At 40.6% G+C, this 16,824-nt stretch overlaps 1 protein-coding gene across 1 annotated transcript in view; it reads left to right on the top strand.

Annotated features, from left to right (window-relative positions):
- The first annotated feature begins 464 nt into the window (after positions 1-464).
- The window catches only part of CMKLR2 (chemerin chemokine-like receptor 2), a 46,092-nt gene continuing 29,732 nt past the window's right edge, over positions 465-16,824 (top strand). The window contains exons 1-3 of the transcript XR_009008988.1: positions 465-643; positions 4,456-4,607; positions 14,202-14,451. The gene's annotated coding sequence lies outside the window, so the exon portion shown is untranslated. Of the gene's footprint in view, positions 644-4,455; positions 4,608-14,201 lie in introns of the transcript that reaches the window.

The following is a 16,824-nucleotide window of genomic DNA, read 5'->3' as shown; positions in this document are numbered from 1 at the left end:
TCATGAGGAGCCAACAATCCGATGTCTATGTAAGATCCCTTGATTTTTAAATGATGGAAATTAATTCAAACTCTAGAAAACACTGTGCACTGCAAACAAAACACATCTGCAGCTGCAGTACGCCCGCAGGCTACCAATTTCCTAATGAAAAATGCAAGCAGTGACTGAACCAGTTACGGAAGCCAAGAAAATATGCTTTATTCTTCGATCCTTTTCCTTTCCCCAAATGTGACATTTTAGAAAAATCCGGATACACTTATATCGTATCCATAATCTGCAGTTTAACAAGAAAAGCAGCATAATTAGAGTAAATAGTTGGGAGTGGCCTGAACGCCCAGAGCCCTCCTTTCTCTTGAGTCAGAGCCAAGGATGGTGTCACCCAGATGCCTGTTAACTAAGTGACATACACCAGATTTATTTAACCACTGTCAAACCGCATTTTTTTTTTCCCTAGGGCAATAAGTTAAAAGATTATTTACCTCCCTTGGTTACAAAAAGAGGAAATACTTCTTCCAAGACTCAGGGTAGCTGCGGCCAGTTCTCCCGGAGAAATTATTTTACCACAAAGGTTCAGAGCGCAGAGCCCGGAAGCCTTTGCCCACCAGCCTCCCTGCCGCTGCACCGCATGGGCACCTTCTGAGAGGTGAGTGTTTTATTAGCCTCCAAAAGTTTCAGGCCCTGAGCATCTGAGATTGATAGTTAAGAACATCATTCTAAATCCCTGTATGTAGATTTCATTTGATTTGGCATTTGGCATATTAAAAGAGAAGGTTTTTTTCAAATAAAAGACAACAATAGAAGCTGTCCCCCCCCCTTTTCCACAGGGAATTAAAGCTTTGTGTATCTTAATTAAAAAGCTATTTGCTAAATCCTTTAACAGAATTTCTAAGTATCCTCAAGGTTGGGTTCCTGCAGGGGCCAAACGGAATTTAAAGCAAGAATTTGAAGAAGGCTTTGTCCTCTGTGCCCATTAAGAATTCTCTGGTTTAAGTTGCATGGAAGCTGCCCTGTATGGCCAGGTGGGCATGGCTCCTCTATGTGACCTCCCAGAGACACGGAGTCTGCAACTGTGAGCCCCGAGGAAAAGCTTTGCATGGTCCCAAGCCTTACTGTTAACCCAGTAAAGACCCCAAAGTCTAATCTCTGACTCTGTCTACCACAAAGAAACAGGCCTAAGAAGGGCATTTACACATGAAGACAGTCATCTCCCTGTATAAGAGGAAAAAAACTCAAAAGAAGTGAAGTCTTTCCCTTTTTCACAAATTAGTTTCTTTTAAAAGAAAATGTCCATCTGTATCATATTATCTCTTTTCTAGTGGTTATGTTCTGGGTCAATTTTTTTTTCTTTCTTTTTTTGCAAACAACAACAAAAAGATTAGAAATGACCATTAACAAAAACCAATATGACCTGATTATATTCTCCCAAATGTCTATTTCTGAAATTTCTATCATCAGAGTATTCAGGTGTCTGGGGCAAGTGTGCTATTTTTTTTTTTTTTTTTTTTTTTTAATTTTATAGCTACTTTATTTATTTATTTATTTATTTTTGGCTGTGTTGGGTCTTCGGTTCGTGCGAGGGCTTTCTCTGGTTACGGCAAGTGGGGGCCACTCTTCATCGCGGTGCGGGGACCGCTCTTCATCGCGGTGCGCGGGCCTTTCACTATCGCGGCCCCTCCCGTTGCGGGGCACAGGCTCCAGACGCGCAGGCTCAGTAGCTGTGGCTCACGGGCCCAGTTGCTCCGTGGCATGTGGGATCTTCCCAGACCAGGGCTCGAACCCATGTCCCCTGCATTAGCAGGCAGATTCTCAACCACTGCGCCACCAGGGAAGCCCCAAGTGTGCTATTTTAACATCAAACAAGAAAAGAAAAGAATAAAGATATTCTTGATCATATCAAAAGATGGGAGGCCAAGTTGCTGACCCCAATTTTTTCTGGAGGAGTTGGGGTAGGGAGAGGGGATGATCATCTTAAAATTACCCAGTCCATTCTAACTACTAGAGCTTCACTTGATTAATAGAAAGCTTGTCTTTTAAAATGGATTCTCGGGACTTCCCTGGTGGTGCAGTGGTTAAGAATCCGCCTGCCAATGCAGGGGACATGGGTTTGATCCCTGGTCCGGGAAGATCCCACATGCTGCGGAGCAACTAAGCCTGTGTGCCACAACTACTGAGTCTGTGCTCTAGAGCCCGCGAGCCACAACTACTGAAGCCTGCGCGCCTGGAGCCCGTGCTCTGCAACAAGAGAAACCACCGCCATGAGAATCCCATGCACCGCAGCAAAGAGTAGCCCCCGCTCGCCACAACTAGAGAAAGCCTGCATGCAGCAACGAAGGCCCAACGCAGCCAAAAATTAAATATTCCTGGGTTTCAGTGTGGGCTGTGCTTAAACTATGCTTGGCACACAATAAATGCTTGTGAAATGTCATTTCTTTTGTCTTCTTTCTCTGTCCTTTGCTACTCAATGCTTCGCACTCCACTGCCAGAAAATAAACCCAAAGCCAAAACTTCCTGCAATTCTCCTCAAAAATGTCTTTTATGGATGAAATTGTGCTTTTGTGTGATTACAGAAGACAGCATATAACTCTTAGTAAATACTAATATAGCTGATGCCAAGGGGTGGGAACTGGTGACTGGATATCACCTCCAGCAGATGGTTTACTGTGACCTCCTTCACCAACTCAGATAACACTGACAAGAAATATGCCCTGTTTATTAATAGTGATTATTTCTGTGGAATCAAGGGACTAGGGGCAAATGTGGGAGAGTGTTCGTCCTTATGGTGCTGAGGGATATTTGTAGTTTGAAAAAGCGTACCCACTCCCTCCCCCAGGGTTATTCCGGTCTGCTCCCACCCCACTCTCAGTGGGGATTACTGCTTTTGATTTTCTAGACTTTGTCTTTTAGAGGAGGAAAAATAATTTTCCTTCTACCTTTCATTGTTCCTGGCTAAGTACCCCACCACCACCCCGTAAAAAAGACAGATTAATAGAGGAAAAAAAAATTTTTTTTTAATTTATTTATTTTTGGCTGTGTTGGGTCTTCGTTGCTGTGCGGGGGCTTTGTTTTCAGAGCTTCTTCTATGCCTGCAGTTCTTTAAAATAAACAGCTCAAAATAATTCTTACTCTCCAAAGAGGCATATTTTGCAGTGGCACATTCTGCTAAGCCCTCAGCATTCACAGCAGTCAAATACAAATTGTGTGTTCTTCTGGCTGCTCAAGCTAAATTCAATTAGCTTGCCTAACGACGTTTTATGACCTAATAATGCTCAGTTTCTCAAGCTGATGTTAGACGTTATGAAAATCACATTAGCTCTGCAGACGGACAAGCCAGCCACATCAAGGCTGGCTCCTGTCAGCCTCCACACATCTCACCCCATGAGTTCCTGAATTCTGAGTCCTGCTTCAGGTACACAGGCGTGCCCTCATCTGCCAGGGCCACAGATAAGATGAGAGATAAGAATCAGACCTTTAATTTCCTCAAAGCCTAGAAAATTCTCAACCCACCTAAGTAAAGAAATAAAAATTAAAGTACATATTTAACTGGGATGAATTGGGTGATTGGGATTAACATATATACACTAATATATATAAAATAGATAACTAATAAGAACCTGCTGTATAAAAAAATAAAATAAAATAAAATTCAAAAAAAAAATACATACCTAACTAAGGTGTGATTCTGATTCTTCCCTATCAGAAATACACTGAAACCCAGGAAATAAAATCTCTCTCCTAATGAGCCCTGGCGCATTTGAAGAGCTCTCCTTTGACATTCTAAGGTTCTTTTCATCCCATCGTTGGAATGAAATTTTTTTTTAATAAATTTATTTTATTTATTTATTTTTGGCTGCATTGGGTCTTCGTTGCTGCGCACGGGCTTTCTCTAGTTGCGGCGAGCAAGGGCTACCCTTCTTTGCGGTGCGCGGGCTTCTCATTGCAGTGGTTTCTCTTGTTGCGGAGCACGGGCTCTAGGCACACAGGCTTCAGTAGTTGTGGCACGTGGGCTCAGTAGTTGTGGCTCGTGGGCTCTAGAGCGCAGGCTCAGTAGTTGTGGTGCACGGGCTTAGTTGCTCCGCGGCATGTGGGATCTTCCCAGACCAGGGCTCGAACCTGTGTCCTCTGCATTGGCAGGCGGATTCTTAACCACTCTGCCACCAGGGAAGTCTGGACTGAAATTTAAATTGACTTTTCATAAGCAAAAGCCCACCCAAACAAAGGAGGGATTGGTTCCTCCCCCATCACTGGTTTTCAGCCTGCGGCACTGCAGCCAACAGTAATGATTTCCATTCAAAAAACAAACCTCAGTTACACACGTGTACACACTGAGCAAAAGAATTTGTGCAGTGTGTTCATTGCTTACTTTTCTCCTGGAATACATGATGAATTTTTATGGAGGGTAGGAGAGGAAGGGAAGAACCACATTCAAGTGAAACCCAACATCCTTCTCCTCTACAGTGTCATTTCAAAAGCCAGATAAAAGCCAAATGAGGAGCCTGGGAGAAGAGTGTCCAACGTAGCTGTTCTGAAAACCACCCTCCATTTCATTCTGGAGCAGAGAGGTTTCACCACACATCACAAAAGCTTCTCTCCTCACAGAAAATTAACTGGTAAGTGCTTTCTTGTTTTCCTTGAACTGCCGTGTTTGGAACTGACCTGATGAGGATGCCTGCAGATGATTTATTTATAAAGCAGTAATTGGACTAACTACCAGCTGGCAAAAAAGGAAAAGGACTCCTGATAGTTTATGAAAAGCTCTCTGTGCAGATTCATATTTTTGGTCCTGTCAAAAGTGTTTAGGAAGAGTGTAACAGGGTTTACAACAGCTGTGATTAAACCTAAAACACTGAGAGGACAGGAGGAGGTTGCTAGGGTAGGGGTTGGTAGGGCACAGTGAACTTTCAGTCATTTCCTCAGCTTTTACCTAGCAAATTACAGCTCATAAATGTAGTGGTGACTCAGAAATGTCAAACATCATTAGTGGAAAGCCCACTGTAGTGAAATCGAGTAGGAGGAAATGGTACTCAAGATGAAAATTGATTTTGCCCTCCTTCAATTACAAGGCAGGAAAAAAGTTCCAAATTGAGTTGTAATGTGGCTTGGTTTTCTCCTCTCTTTTTAAAATGAATAGCTTGTGGCTCTTCAAAACAAACATTTCTTTGTTGCTGTGGTTTTTGAAATCTCGTAATCAATTGCCTGTTAGAATAATTGGTATCTGGGCTCATCTAATGAAGGACGAATGGCTAATTGAAGGTGAGTACTTGGAAGAAAAGGTTCAGCTACCTTGACTGTTCTTTTGGTAGTCAGATAACTGGGAGCGCCAATTGTTTTTTGTCTGATAGTTTATCCTTCCCTCCAAATGAAAGCTAGTGAAAACCAAATGAAAATTTGATAACGGAACTTTCACCAGCAATTATTCTCTTAAATTGGCCTTTCTCACTTAAAAAAAAACTCATTCGCCCAAGCTTCCACAAACTTGTTGCTAAATTAATCCACTAGTATGTTTTGTTTTGTTTTGTGAAAAAGTCAAGAGGCTGCTCTTGAATCTCAGATTACCTAGTTCAAGTAATTCCTCTTTCTAAATAATTCTCATCATGTTTGCACTTCTTCCAAACACTAAATGATTTCTAAGTTTTTTCACGGCCTTTATTTATGATTTTACCCAAGACTTAAGTCATTTAGTTTATAAAAGAATGTCATACATTTTCTGTGTTACTTTACCACTGTCATCTCCCCGAGAGATAGCTATTTAACCCAACATTCCCCTTTCAAAGGCTACAGCAGTTGAAGCTAACTCATGGAAGTAATTTTAAAAGAAAAAGTTTTATGCTAAAAGACTTCTTTTCCGAATTGCTTATAATTTTAAAAAGTCAGAAGCAATCTAAATATCCAACAAATATTCAACAAATAGCTTTCTAGTGCAACCCAAATCTGTGGTTGCACTAGAAAGCTAGTTAAGAAACATCTTGTATATTATCTCAATGGAAATATTTAGTAGTCATTAAGTTATCATAATTTGGAGGGATATGTAGCATCATGGATGAGTACTCATAATACTAACAATAATTATAATTGTGTAAAAAAGTAAATGGAGTTGAAAAAATTGAAGAAAAACATGCAAAATTGAAAATGGTTGTGTTAAGCTGATAGTGAACTGATGGTATATCAGGGAGGAAAAACATTTCCTCCACCCTCTTAAGTTCTGTTTCTGAAGGCCTGTGAATTAAACTAACGAATGACAGATTAGCAAGAGATAACACAAAATTTAATCATGTATTTTTATTAACATACATAGGGGAGTTCACAGAAAAATGTGACTCCAGGGAAGGCTAGAATTTGGAGCTTATATACCATCTTAAGGGGAAGGGAAGAGAGAGAAGGATACTTACAGGAAAACAAGTGACTTCTTAATAAGGGAAGGGGAGGGGGAGAAAGGGGACTTATGGGAAAACAAATGACTTTTTAGAAATATAAATGGACTTTAGGAGAATAGATAGGCGATGCGATAGTTTTTGTGACATTGTCTGTTTAGATCTGATGTGGAGGCTTCTCATCTATGGCAATGAGTCAACCTTACCTTGTTGCTCCTGGGAGGGGATTTATGACAACTGAGTTCTTTTGGGACCTCAAATGCCTTCTGCTCAGAATAATTTTTATGCCACAGTAGCGTATGCTGGACCCCTTCAGATCATATAGCTCTTCTTTTTTCCCAAATTTTCTCTAGTAGTCCATTACTTGTATAATTTTAAAACTTTATAATTTTGAAAAGTCCCATCTACTTTTTTCTTCAGGTCTCAATTTTCATATAAACCACAAACAGTTAAACCCTCAATCTGGTGGGGGGGGGTCTTCAGTTCTAATTCACCTGGTTTCTTTGGTGGCATTAACTTTAGTAAAGGTTCCTGCCTCATAAAACTTCCTTTTAAAAAAAAAATTTATTGAAGTATAGCTGTCTTACAATGTTGTGTTTAATTTCTTTTTTTTTAAATTTTTTTTTAAGTTCATTTATTTATTTATTTTTGGCTGCATTGTTGCACGCGGGCTTTCTCTAGTTGTGGCGAGCAGGGGCTACTCTTTGTTGTGGTGCGTGGGCTTCTTATTGCAGTGGCTTCTCTTGTTGCGGAGCACTGCTCTAGGTGCGCAGGCTTCAGTAGTTGCGGCATGCGGGCTCAGCAGTTGTGGCTCGCGGGCTCTAGAGCGCAGGCTCAGTAGTCGGTGGCTCACAGGCTTAGCTGCTCCGCGGCATGTGGGATCTTCCCAGACCAGGGATCGAACCCATGTCCCCTGCATTGGCAGGTGGATTCTCAACCACTGCGCCACCAGGGAAGTCCCCTTGTGTTTAATTTCTACTGTACAGCAAAGTGACTCAGTTATACATGTATATATTCTTTTCCATTACGGTTTATCACAAGCTATTGAATATAGTTGCCTGTGCTCTACAGTAGGACCTTGTTGTTTATCCATCCTACATGTAATAGTTTGCATCTGCTCATCCCAAACTCCCAATCCATCCCTCCCCCACCCCCACTGCCTCATTAAACTTCTAATGAAAGTAATAAAAGCGAAGACCACAATAAAAACTGATAGTATAAAAATTTTAAGGATAGAAAAAACATAACTAGCTAAATGAAGGTTAATAACGCAGCATTATCTTAAACTGGACAATTTCCAAACATGCCCCAAATCTGTGGTTCCACAATATCTTTATATTTGCTATTTTGCTTTTGTCTGTCACCCCAGAGTTTAATCCCAACTATGCCTCTAACTTGTTTCATGGCTTGAGGCAGAGCAAACTTCATGGGCCTCAGTTTCCTTTCCTCTTAAATAAACCTGATGGGCGAGGTTCCTTCCAGTACTCCAATCTCACCCCTTCCCCTTTTTTCAACCTCTGCTTACTAAGTCATTGCTCAATGTGATATATGTAATGGGTTCCTAGCACATACAGTGGGTACCTAATAAATAAATAAATAAATATCTGGTGAGACAAATCTTTTATTCAGATTTTATGTTTTCATATTCTTCAGTTATCATAGTATGTTCTGATTATTCCATGATACTCAAATAAGATGAAAAATGCTCTTCATTGTTAAAGAAACTGGATGTCAGTAGGAACAAAGTAAATATGAGTCAGGCACAAACTTTTTGCTAGAAATTATTTGCAAGTCCTTCCTTCAGCCTAATGAATATAATTGGCAAGATGATTAATTAGAAGGTAGAAGGGCAGGGGTTAAATAGACCCTGGCTTTGCCTGTGGAAGAGTTTCTCTCTGTGTGAAGCATACTGACTCAGGCAAGAGCCAACCATCCAACCTTAGTCTCATTGGCCCCTTGTTCAGCAAACACAATCAACCAGCCCATGTGAGCTCAAGTGTGTGAAACACTGCATACAGCAAGTTTTTGCAGGATGAGTGCAAATAAAGACTTGGCTTGTGATAAAGGAATTTATCACATCAAAAAAAGAAGGTATGTTAGGGCTTTCTGAATGATGTAAATTTTGTTTTGTTTTGTTTTGTTTTACTCTCAGTTTCAAGCAAAGGAAGATGGGAGTTGGAAAGTTTGGTTCCTTATTTGGAAGTTTGCTATTTTCCATTTTGGGGATGGTGAAGGAGGTTGTTTGTTTATCATTAACTAAGAGAAGCCATCTTACATATCACATTCAGTCAAGCAAACATTGAACCATCAGCTGATTTGCTAGGAGAGGACACAAGGATTTTAATGGAAAGTTCTTGCCCTCAGTAAGCTTAGAGTTGTGCTGCCTGGGAGACATAATTAAGTTATTAAACTAAAAAGTTTTAAAACTATGTAATACTTACAGGATATGGAGTTTAGAAAAGGGAGGGATGGATGTGGATGTGAGTATGCAAGTTAACAGTTTATGGAAGAGGTGACACAGAGAGAGAGGTGGGTACTGGTGTCCCATCATGAGTCAAAGTGAGATGACAAGATTTGGACTTGACTGAGCAACTGATGGGGTGTACCCACCAGAAGTCCTTCTTGGCCTGAGGAGGCTTTTGGAAGGACTTGCTAGGAGGGGGAGCCCAGAACAGCCTTTGACCTCTGAGAGGAGAGGGGGTGTAAGAGCAGCATGCAATTAAAAATGCAGAGTTGTTTCCACTAAAACATCAGGGCACAAGCAGGCCTATTTTGGGTCTCCTCTAACAAAAAAAAGGATCTATATAATGGAAGCGAATTGAGCCCTCTGCCCTCGCTTCATCCCAAATCTCTAGCCAGCTTTGACAAGGCGAGTAGCCAGCACTCTGGCAGCACACCTGATGGAGTCGTGGTACCCAAGAGGAGCAAACGTGTCTACAGACACATGTAATGCATCTTCTGGAGGCCCTGGAAATACTTTCCAGTGAACTCTTCTCAAGTATGATCTCTTTATTGGGCAAATATAGTGGATATTACATCAGCCAATGGGGACACCTTAATGAATCCTGAATTAAAATTCTAAATACTACCCCATTTGTGCCCACTGTGAACTGGGGAAATTTTCAGGTTACAATAAATATATACTTATATAGCAATTTACAGTTTTCACTGTGCTGTTTCTGTTCTCTAGAAATCCATGCCTAATTAAATTCTGCATATAAGGTTCTCATTATGTCCTGAAAACCTGTAATACCAGTGTTGCTGATATACATACAGTATTTCAGAATTTAACCAAGCCACATAATATAGGTGCACTCAAAGGCTAACCCAACTAGGACCAAGAAATTCTCAAGTGGACTTTGCTTGGGGTGTAGTTTTTATTTTTTTAATTGTATTTTTTAATTTAAAAAATTATTTATTTATTTGGCTGCGCCAGGTCTTTAGTTGCAGCAGACGGGATCTTTGTTGAGGCATGCGGGATCTAGTTCCCTGACCAGGGATTGAACCTGGGCCCCCCTCACTGGGGGCCCCTGCACTGGGAGCTCGGAGTCTTTTTTTAAAATTAATTAATTTATTTATTTTTATTTATTTATTTTTGGCTGCGTTGGGTCTTCATTGCTGTGCGCAGGCTTTCTCTAGTTGCGGCAAGCCGGGGCTACTCTTTCGTTGCGGCGTGCAGGCTTCTCATTGTGGTGGCTTCTCTTGTTGCGGAGCACGGGCTCTAGATGCATGGGCTTCAGTAGTTGTGGCACACGGGCTCAGTAGTTGTGGCTCGCAGTCTCTAGAGCGCAGGCTCAGTAGTTGTGGTGCACAGCCTTAGTTGCTCCGCGGCATGTGGGATCTTCCCAGACCAGGGCTCGAACCCGTGTCCCCTGCATTGGCAGGTGGATTCTTAACCACTGCGCCGCCAGGGAAGTCCCAGGGTGTAGCTTTTAAATTGAAGACTGAAGTAGAGTAGAAAAAGAATTCAGGCCCACCACGGGGTCAGGTGGACTAAGTTAGAACACCAAAAACATGAGACCTTGTTGGTACTGCTGACAAAAATGCAATCACTAGATGGCAAAGTTCAAAGCATGGTGAAACCAAGAAAATAATTTATTTCATAAAATTTAGCATATAAAGAATTCAATACGGATAGGTCATAGTCTTCACTCAGGAATCATGCAGAAGCAAAGCTTATCCTGTGTGCTTTGAAAGCCCTCAAGGGTTACTCTCTGAAGTTCTAATTTTGTGTTTCTTTTTATGCAAGAAACAAAAAAGTTATTTAAGAACAGTCCATGGTCAACCAGCCAGTCACTTAGTAAAATAACCAAATCAGTTGAGTATTGTAGGGGTGGAAAACTTTTCCCTTCTTCCCTTCTAAGTTATTTGGCTGGTGTAATAATTAAATTAGCATAAAACCGATTAACAGGAGAAAAATTTAATGTCATGTGTACGGGAGTCCATATAATATGAGATTCAAAGAAGTAACCAAGGCAGGCAGATTTTATACCTTTTAGACAAAGAAACAATAAATTTGTGAAGAATTGACAGTACAAAGAAGTTTGGGTTTGGGGTAGTAAATTAGTGAAGAAGTAACAAGTTTTGTTTATACAGCCTTCTTGGCCCTAAATTCCCTATTTCTGGTGATAAGGATATCTTCTACCCTCCTGATAAAGGGAGGGTACCTTTCACATAGGAGATTTATTTTCTGCTTTCAGGGGGACAAAGGAGGGTCAGAGTGTCTTTCTTGCACCAACTGTTTCTCAAGTAATTTTAATTCAAAATATTAATATGCCAAAGTGGCATATTTGGGGGTGGCATATTCTGCTCCCTTTCAGTATAGTTCCTCCATTATAAATGCTTTACACAATCGCATATAACAGACCCCAGCATTCAACAAAAAGTGATCATTATAAACAGACATAATAATTATAGAAGTGTTTGAGGAACACTAGGGGGTGCATCAGGGCTTGGGATAAAGGCAGAGTTAATACTAAAAAGGGAGAACTTCATGAAGAAGGACTTGTGCAAGGAGGTATGCAACCTGGCAGCTTAGAAAAGAGAGAATCAAAGTCAAGTGTAATAATATGTGCTGGGTTAATTTTCATTAGAACCTAAGGGCATGAAAAATAATTTGTATATGAAATTAGATCATTAGACCTAGAAGAAAGTGCTTATAGATATGACACCCTTAATTTTTCATAAAACTTTCTCTTTGGCAGTTTATAATGATAAACCTCTATTTCAGTGGAAAACATCTGGTAATGGAGCATTCTGCTTCATTATGTAGCTAAGAGTTGACATAGATTTTTTTTTTAATGAAGTTATACCATATAAAAGTGCTATTATTTGACCTTGACAATGTCGTATGCTTCAACATAAAATATGGATTACTAATTTAATAAAACAGTAAGATATATTCATATATTATTTGTTTTATTACATAAGTATTTGTTTGATTTGTGTATTTTATTTATGCACATTATATAGTTAACTATGTTTAACACTAAAACTATACTAAACATACTATAGTTTTGAGGACGAGAAATACTTCCTCTTTCATTCACTAAACTTTTATTGAGCACCTATTATGTTTCCTGCACTCTGTTCTGTACTTGAGATACAAGGATGAGTAAAACTTAGACCTTGCCCTTGAGGCTCTCACCGTTAAGCAAGGGAGATGAACACATTAACAGATGATTACTAGAGAGACGTTGTGTACAAGGATTAAGAAGGAAGTCCCTGAAGTCAGACAGACCCAGAAGTCTTGCCTGGGCTTCGAGAATGAAATGTGAAAATGCATGTAAAGTTGCTTAGCATTGTAGCGTACTTAACAAGTACTCAGGAGATGTTACCGTATTACTGTAATGTGTTAAAAGGTATTATATACTTAGGTGTGCTTGGTATTTGCTTCCTCATTTTGAATGTATTAGGTAAACTGGTCTTAATTATAGGCAATACATTATTAGACAACTGGTTTATAGTGAAGTAATTTGCTCCTGATAATGGTTTAGAGAAAAACCTCAGCATCTTTCCCTGTAAGTGGGACCTGTTGTCATTCAAAAGTCCTGGTCTAATTAAGTGGCCAGACAGATTTAATACATCTCTAAGGGGTGAGATTCAACATTCTTTTAACACCTTTAATAAGACGAGGAACTGAGAACAAGACCTAATGGATTTGATGGTAATTAAGAGCTTAAATTTCCTTCTCAAACTCACCTTTGCCTTCTCAGACAAATATAAATAAATGTTAGTTGCTGCAATGCCCGTGAGCATGAATGCCTTTTATCAAAACCCACAGAATAGCTGTTCTTCTAGTCAGTAAATATTATTGAGCTCTATTCTCTGCCTGGCACTGTTCTAGGTTCTGGGAGTATAAGGTAAGCAAAAGTACATTCTGGTGGAGGAGAGACATTCATCAAATAAGCATTCAAATATATAACTAAAAATTCTGTGTGAAGCGTGTAGATCAGGGACCCTGAAATAAGTTGAGGGGTAGGCTTGTAGAGATCAGGCAAGAATTCTGGAAATCAGGCAAGGAAAGTAATATCTAAAAACACAGCTTACCCTTTAGAAGAAATGGTGGTTTTCTCCTTAATACCAAACCATCAGCAAGTTCAGGAAATAAGAGCTTAGTCAAATCAATTGTTTGGTTACTTTATGGGAAATACTAAGTTTATATAAATTGTTTATTCTATTACCCAACTGTATAGATAATACTAAACATGACTCTTCTGTTTCATTGTCATTCTGCCCCATATGGGCTTTCATTTCATTAAGTCTATTCAAAATAAAACCATTCACCTCTGGGTTGATTTTACCATTATCAACACACTCACACACACAACGTATTTAATTCAGTTCTTTACATGCACCAACCAAGAAGATGGAAAAACTTAGAAGATAGTAAAATGAGTAAATTCTTCCTTCCTTGTCTGGGAGAGATGCCTTGCTCTGGAATGATATTTCATGTATAAGCATAGCGTTTCTCCTTGGTTTGCTTTTTGGTTTTTGAGAGATTGAATAAGGAAGGGGGAACTTCAGGACACACCTAAAACTGTTTATCTCTTAAGAGGAATTATAACATACCAAACACGATATAAAATGGTATTTTCAGATTTCCTCAGAAATGTATTCTATCCCCCAGAACACGGGCAGGCGTGGAGATGATTGTGGAGAGTGTCTCTTCATTTTAACTTTTTATTAGATTATTTACAAGAATATTCACTCATTTATTTCAGTCTTAATTAAACAAAAGCTTGATTTGTTAAAAACTAGATCTGTTTTCAAGCCATGTCAAATGAAATCTGCTCAAATTCAGTCAGTGCACTTCAATAATTTTCTTAAAAATGACCATTTCGGGACTTCCCTGGTGGCGCAGTGGTTAAGAATCCACCTGCCAATGCAGGGGCACGGCTTCGAGCCCTGGTCCAGGAAGATCCCACATGCTGCGGAGCAACTAAGCCCGTGCGCCACAACTACTGAGCCTGCGCTCTAGAGCCCGCGAGCCACAACTACTGAGCCCGCGTGCCTAGAGCCCGTGCTCCGCAACAAGAGAAGCCACTGCAATGAGAAGCCCGTGCACCACAACAAAGAGTAGCCCCCGCTCACTGCAACTAGAAAAAGCCCGCGCACAGCAATGAAGACCCAAAGCAGCCAAAAATAAATAAGTAAATAAATTTTTTTTTAAAAAAAGGCCATTTCTTCCTTTTTACACTTTTCTCAAGCTCAGTAAACAACTCATTCATCAAACTTAAGAGAATGCCCAAACAGAATTTCTTTGGGAAAGCTTGTTTTTTATTTTTTGTGGGTTTTCTTTTTTCTGAGCCAGACAATTGTTGTATTTTCCAGCCATTTGGATTACAGCAAGTCAGTGAGATTACAGTAAGAAGCTCAGCTACTTCGTTTCCATCTTCATCACAAGAAATGAACTCATCGACATGAATCATTTGATGTAAAATAAAAAGAACTCCTTTAAGTAGAACATTATCACAGGGTCAAAATGTCCCCCTTTGGAAAGGAAGGAATAAGCATAATGTAGCTTTACTGTAACAGTAGGAAACCATTATTTTGTTGCTCACAGTGGTATCTTTCAGCTAATGTTTTCTTCTAGGATGAAACATAAATCCAAAATGATATCTAAACTAATTAATATCATCAAACGAGCTCTCTGATTAGAGCCAGTGATCATTAAACTAGCTGGAAGCCCAAGAATTCCCTACTTTTCAACAAAGCGATATGTTAGTTATGTGAATTATTTCATAATACACCCTAATGAAAGGATTAATAAAGTAAGATATAACACAATTCCTAAGCTCTTACTATGAGCCGGGCACTGTGCTAGGCACTTATATACATTATCTTGTTGAATTCTTACAACATCCTTACAATGGTTTACTGATGGTGTTTCTCCCCAGATCACAGATGAAGAAACTGAAATTGCTTGTAATCAAAAAATATGGTACATGTGACCACTGTCATTGATTTGCTAATGTAGGGGAGGAAAAAAATATCATTTCTTCCTCTTCTAAATTCTCAGCTGGGGCACCTATAACAAAAGACAGGTTAACAGGGGGAAGGCATACACATTTTTAAATAAAAGTTTTACATGACATGGGACCTTTCATAAGAAAATGAAGACCCGAGGAAATAGTTAAACCTGAGTATTTTTATGTGTACTAGGTTGCATGAAAAGTGGAGAGTCATCGAGAAATGTGATAGGACAAAAGGAGTATGTGCTAAGGGTGGTAAACTGGGGGAAACTTAGCAAGGCCTGTTCATTCAGACTCCTCTCAGCATCCCTCCTTCTTTGGAGATAAAGATGCTCCTTTCCTAAGGGTATGGAGAGGGCACCTCTCACATGAGCATCTCATGTCCTCACTCAGGGGAAGGTCAGAAATCCTTCCTGTACCTGTTGTTTCTCATACTTCTTCAGCTTAAGCTATTCCAGGGCTTCCCTGGTGGCGCAGTGGTTAATCCACCTGCCAATGCAGGGGACACGGGTTCGAGCCCTGGTCCTGGAAGATCCCACATGCCTCGGTGCGACTAAGCCCGTGCGCCACAACTACTGAGTCCACGAGCCACAACTACTGAAGCCCACACACCTAGAGCCCGTGCTCCACAACAAGAGAAGTCACCACAATGAGAGGCCCGCGCGCTGCAAAGAAGAGTAGCCCCCGCTCACCGCAACTAGAGAAAAACCCGTGCACAGCAACGAAAACCCAGTGCAGCCAAAAACAAATAAAATAAAATAAATAAATTTTTTAAAAAAACTATTCCATATGCCAAGGTGTCATATTTGGGGCTAGCATGTCTTGAACCTCATCAGTATCTATGTTGGACTGAGGGGAAAAATGTGAAGTAGTACCTACAAATAAGAAAATAGGAAATAGAAGTACACTAGAAACAGAGGGAAAATAGGAAATAGGAGACTGGAAACTGAGAAGAAGGTTACAGTCATAATAGATGACTGTGTCCGACGTTGAGCTTCACTCCATTGTTTCACTTCCTCCTCACAGCTGCCCGATAAAGTAGATATTATTGTCCCTGTATCATTTTTACAGATGGAGAAACTGATGGTTAGAGCTTTTGACTGACTTCCCAAGGCCACACAGGTAGGTGATAAGTGGCACTGCAGTTAGAAAGCAAGGCCTGTCTGACCGCAGGGCCCTCATTCTTAACCACCATAAAATACTGCCCAGAAAGGATGGTAATTGTTTCTGGATTACATCGAAGCATGTGTTGAGGAGGGACTGGGAGGGAAGAGGGAAGCTTAGCCAAGGGGACAGAAGAGAAAGAAGACAGACCGGGAGGACTGGAGAAGGGAATGCAGAAATAAAGTCCACTCTGCATAAACACCCTGATGGGTTTACTTATCCCAAGGGAGAGCTGAGGCAAGGGCGGGAGCCGATCAGATAGTACTGGGACTTCTCTTCATCCCTCTTCGGTGAGGCAGACAGTGTACCCATCCTCAGGCGGGGGAAGGCATTCTGTGTTCTCCAGCTGCAGCGCTGATCAGGCAAAGTGCCATATCTAACCAATTATTTTGGAGTTTGGTGTGGCTAGAACACTGGCCTGACTCCCTTCCTCTGAGTAGCAGCTGAAGGGATTAAGAGGCCTCAGTCTGACGCAAAAAAATAAAAGAGAGAGAGAGAGAAAAGGAAAGCTGCACATATTTGAATGCTGTGCTAATATCCTGGCTGTGTCAAACAATTGTATAAATCTTCCAGCAGTCATATCAAGGGCCTGGCTTTAACATACTGTCCTTAAAGAGAGCAGATCGGAATGAAGGATGCAGGGAACAGAGGCTGGGATCCCTAAAGAAAGAATTTGCCTCAGCAATACAAATGTGTGGTGGTATCAGAATTCTCTCTCCTTCAGCCCTTCCCTGCTTGCCTGGTATTGCACTTAAACCAAGACCCCAGCCCTACCCCACCCCTTTCCCCTAAATGAGTGCTTCCCCCTGTCCCGATGC

Source organism: Balaenoptera acutorostrata, chromosome 8 (assembly GCF_949987535.1).
Source record: "Balaenoptera acutorostrata chromosome 8, mBalAcu1.1, whole genome shotgun sequence".
NCBI classification, from domain to species: domain Eukaryota; kingdom Metazoa; phylum Chordata; class Mammalia; order Artiodactyla; family Balaenopteridae; genus Balaenoptera; species Balaenoptera acutorostrata.
This window is presented reverse-complemented; position numbering and strand designations above follow the sequence as displayed.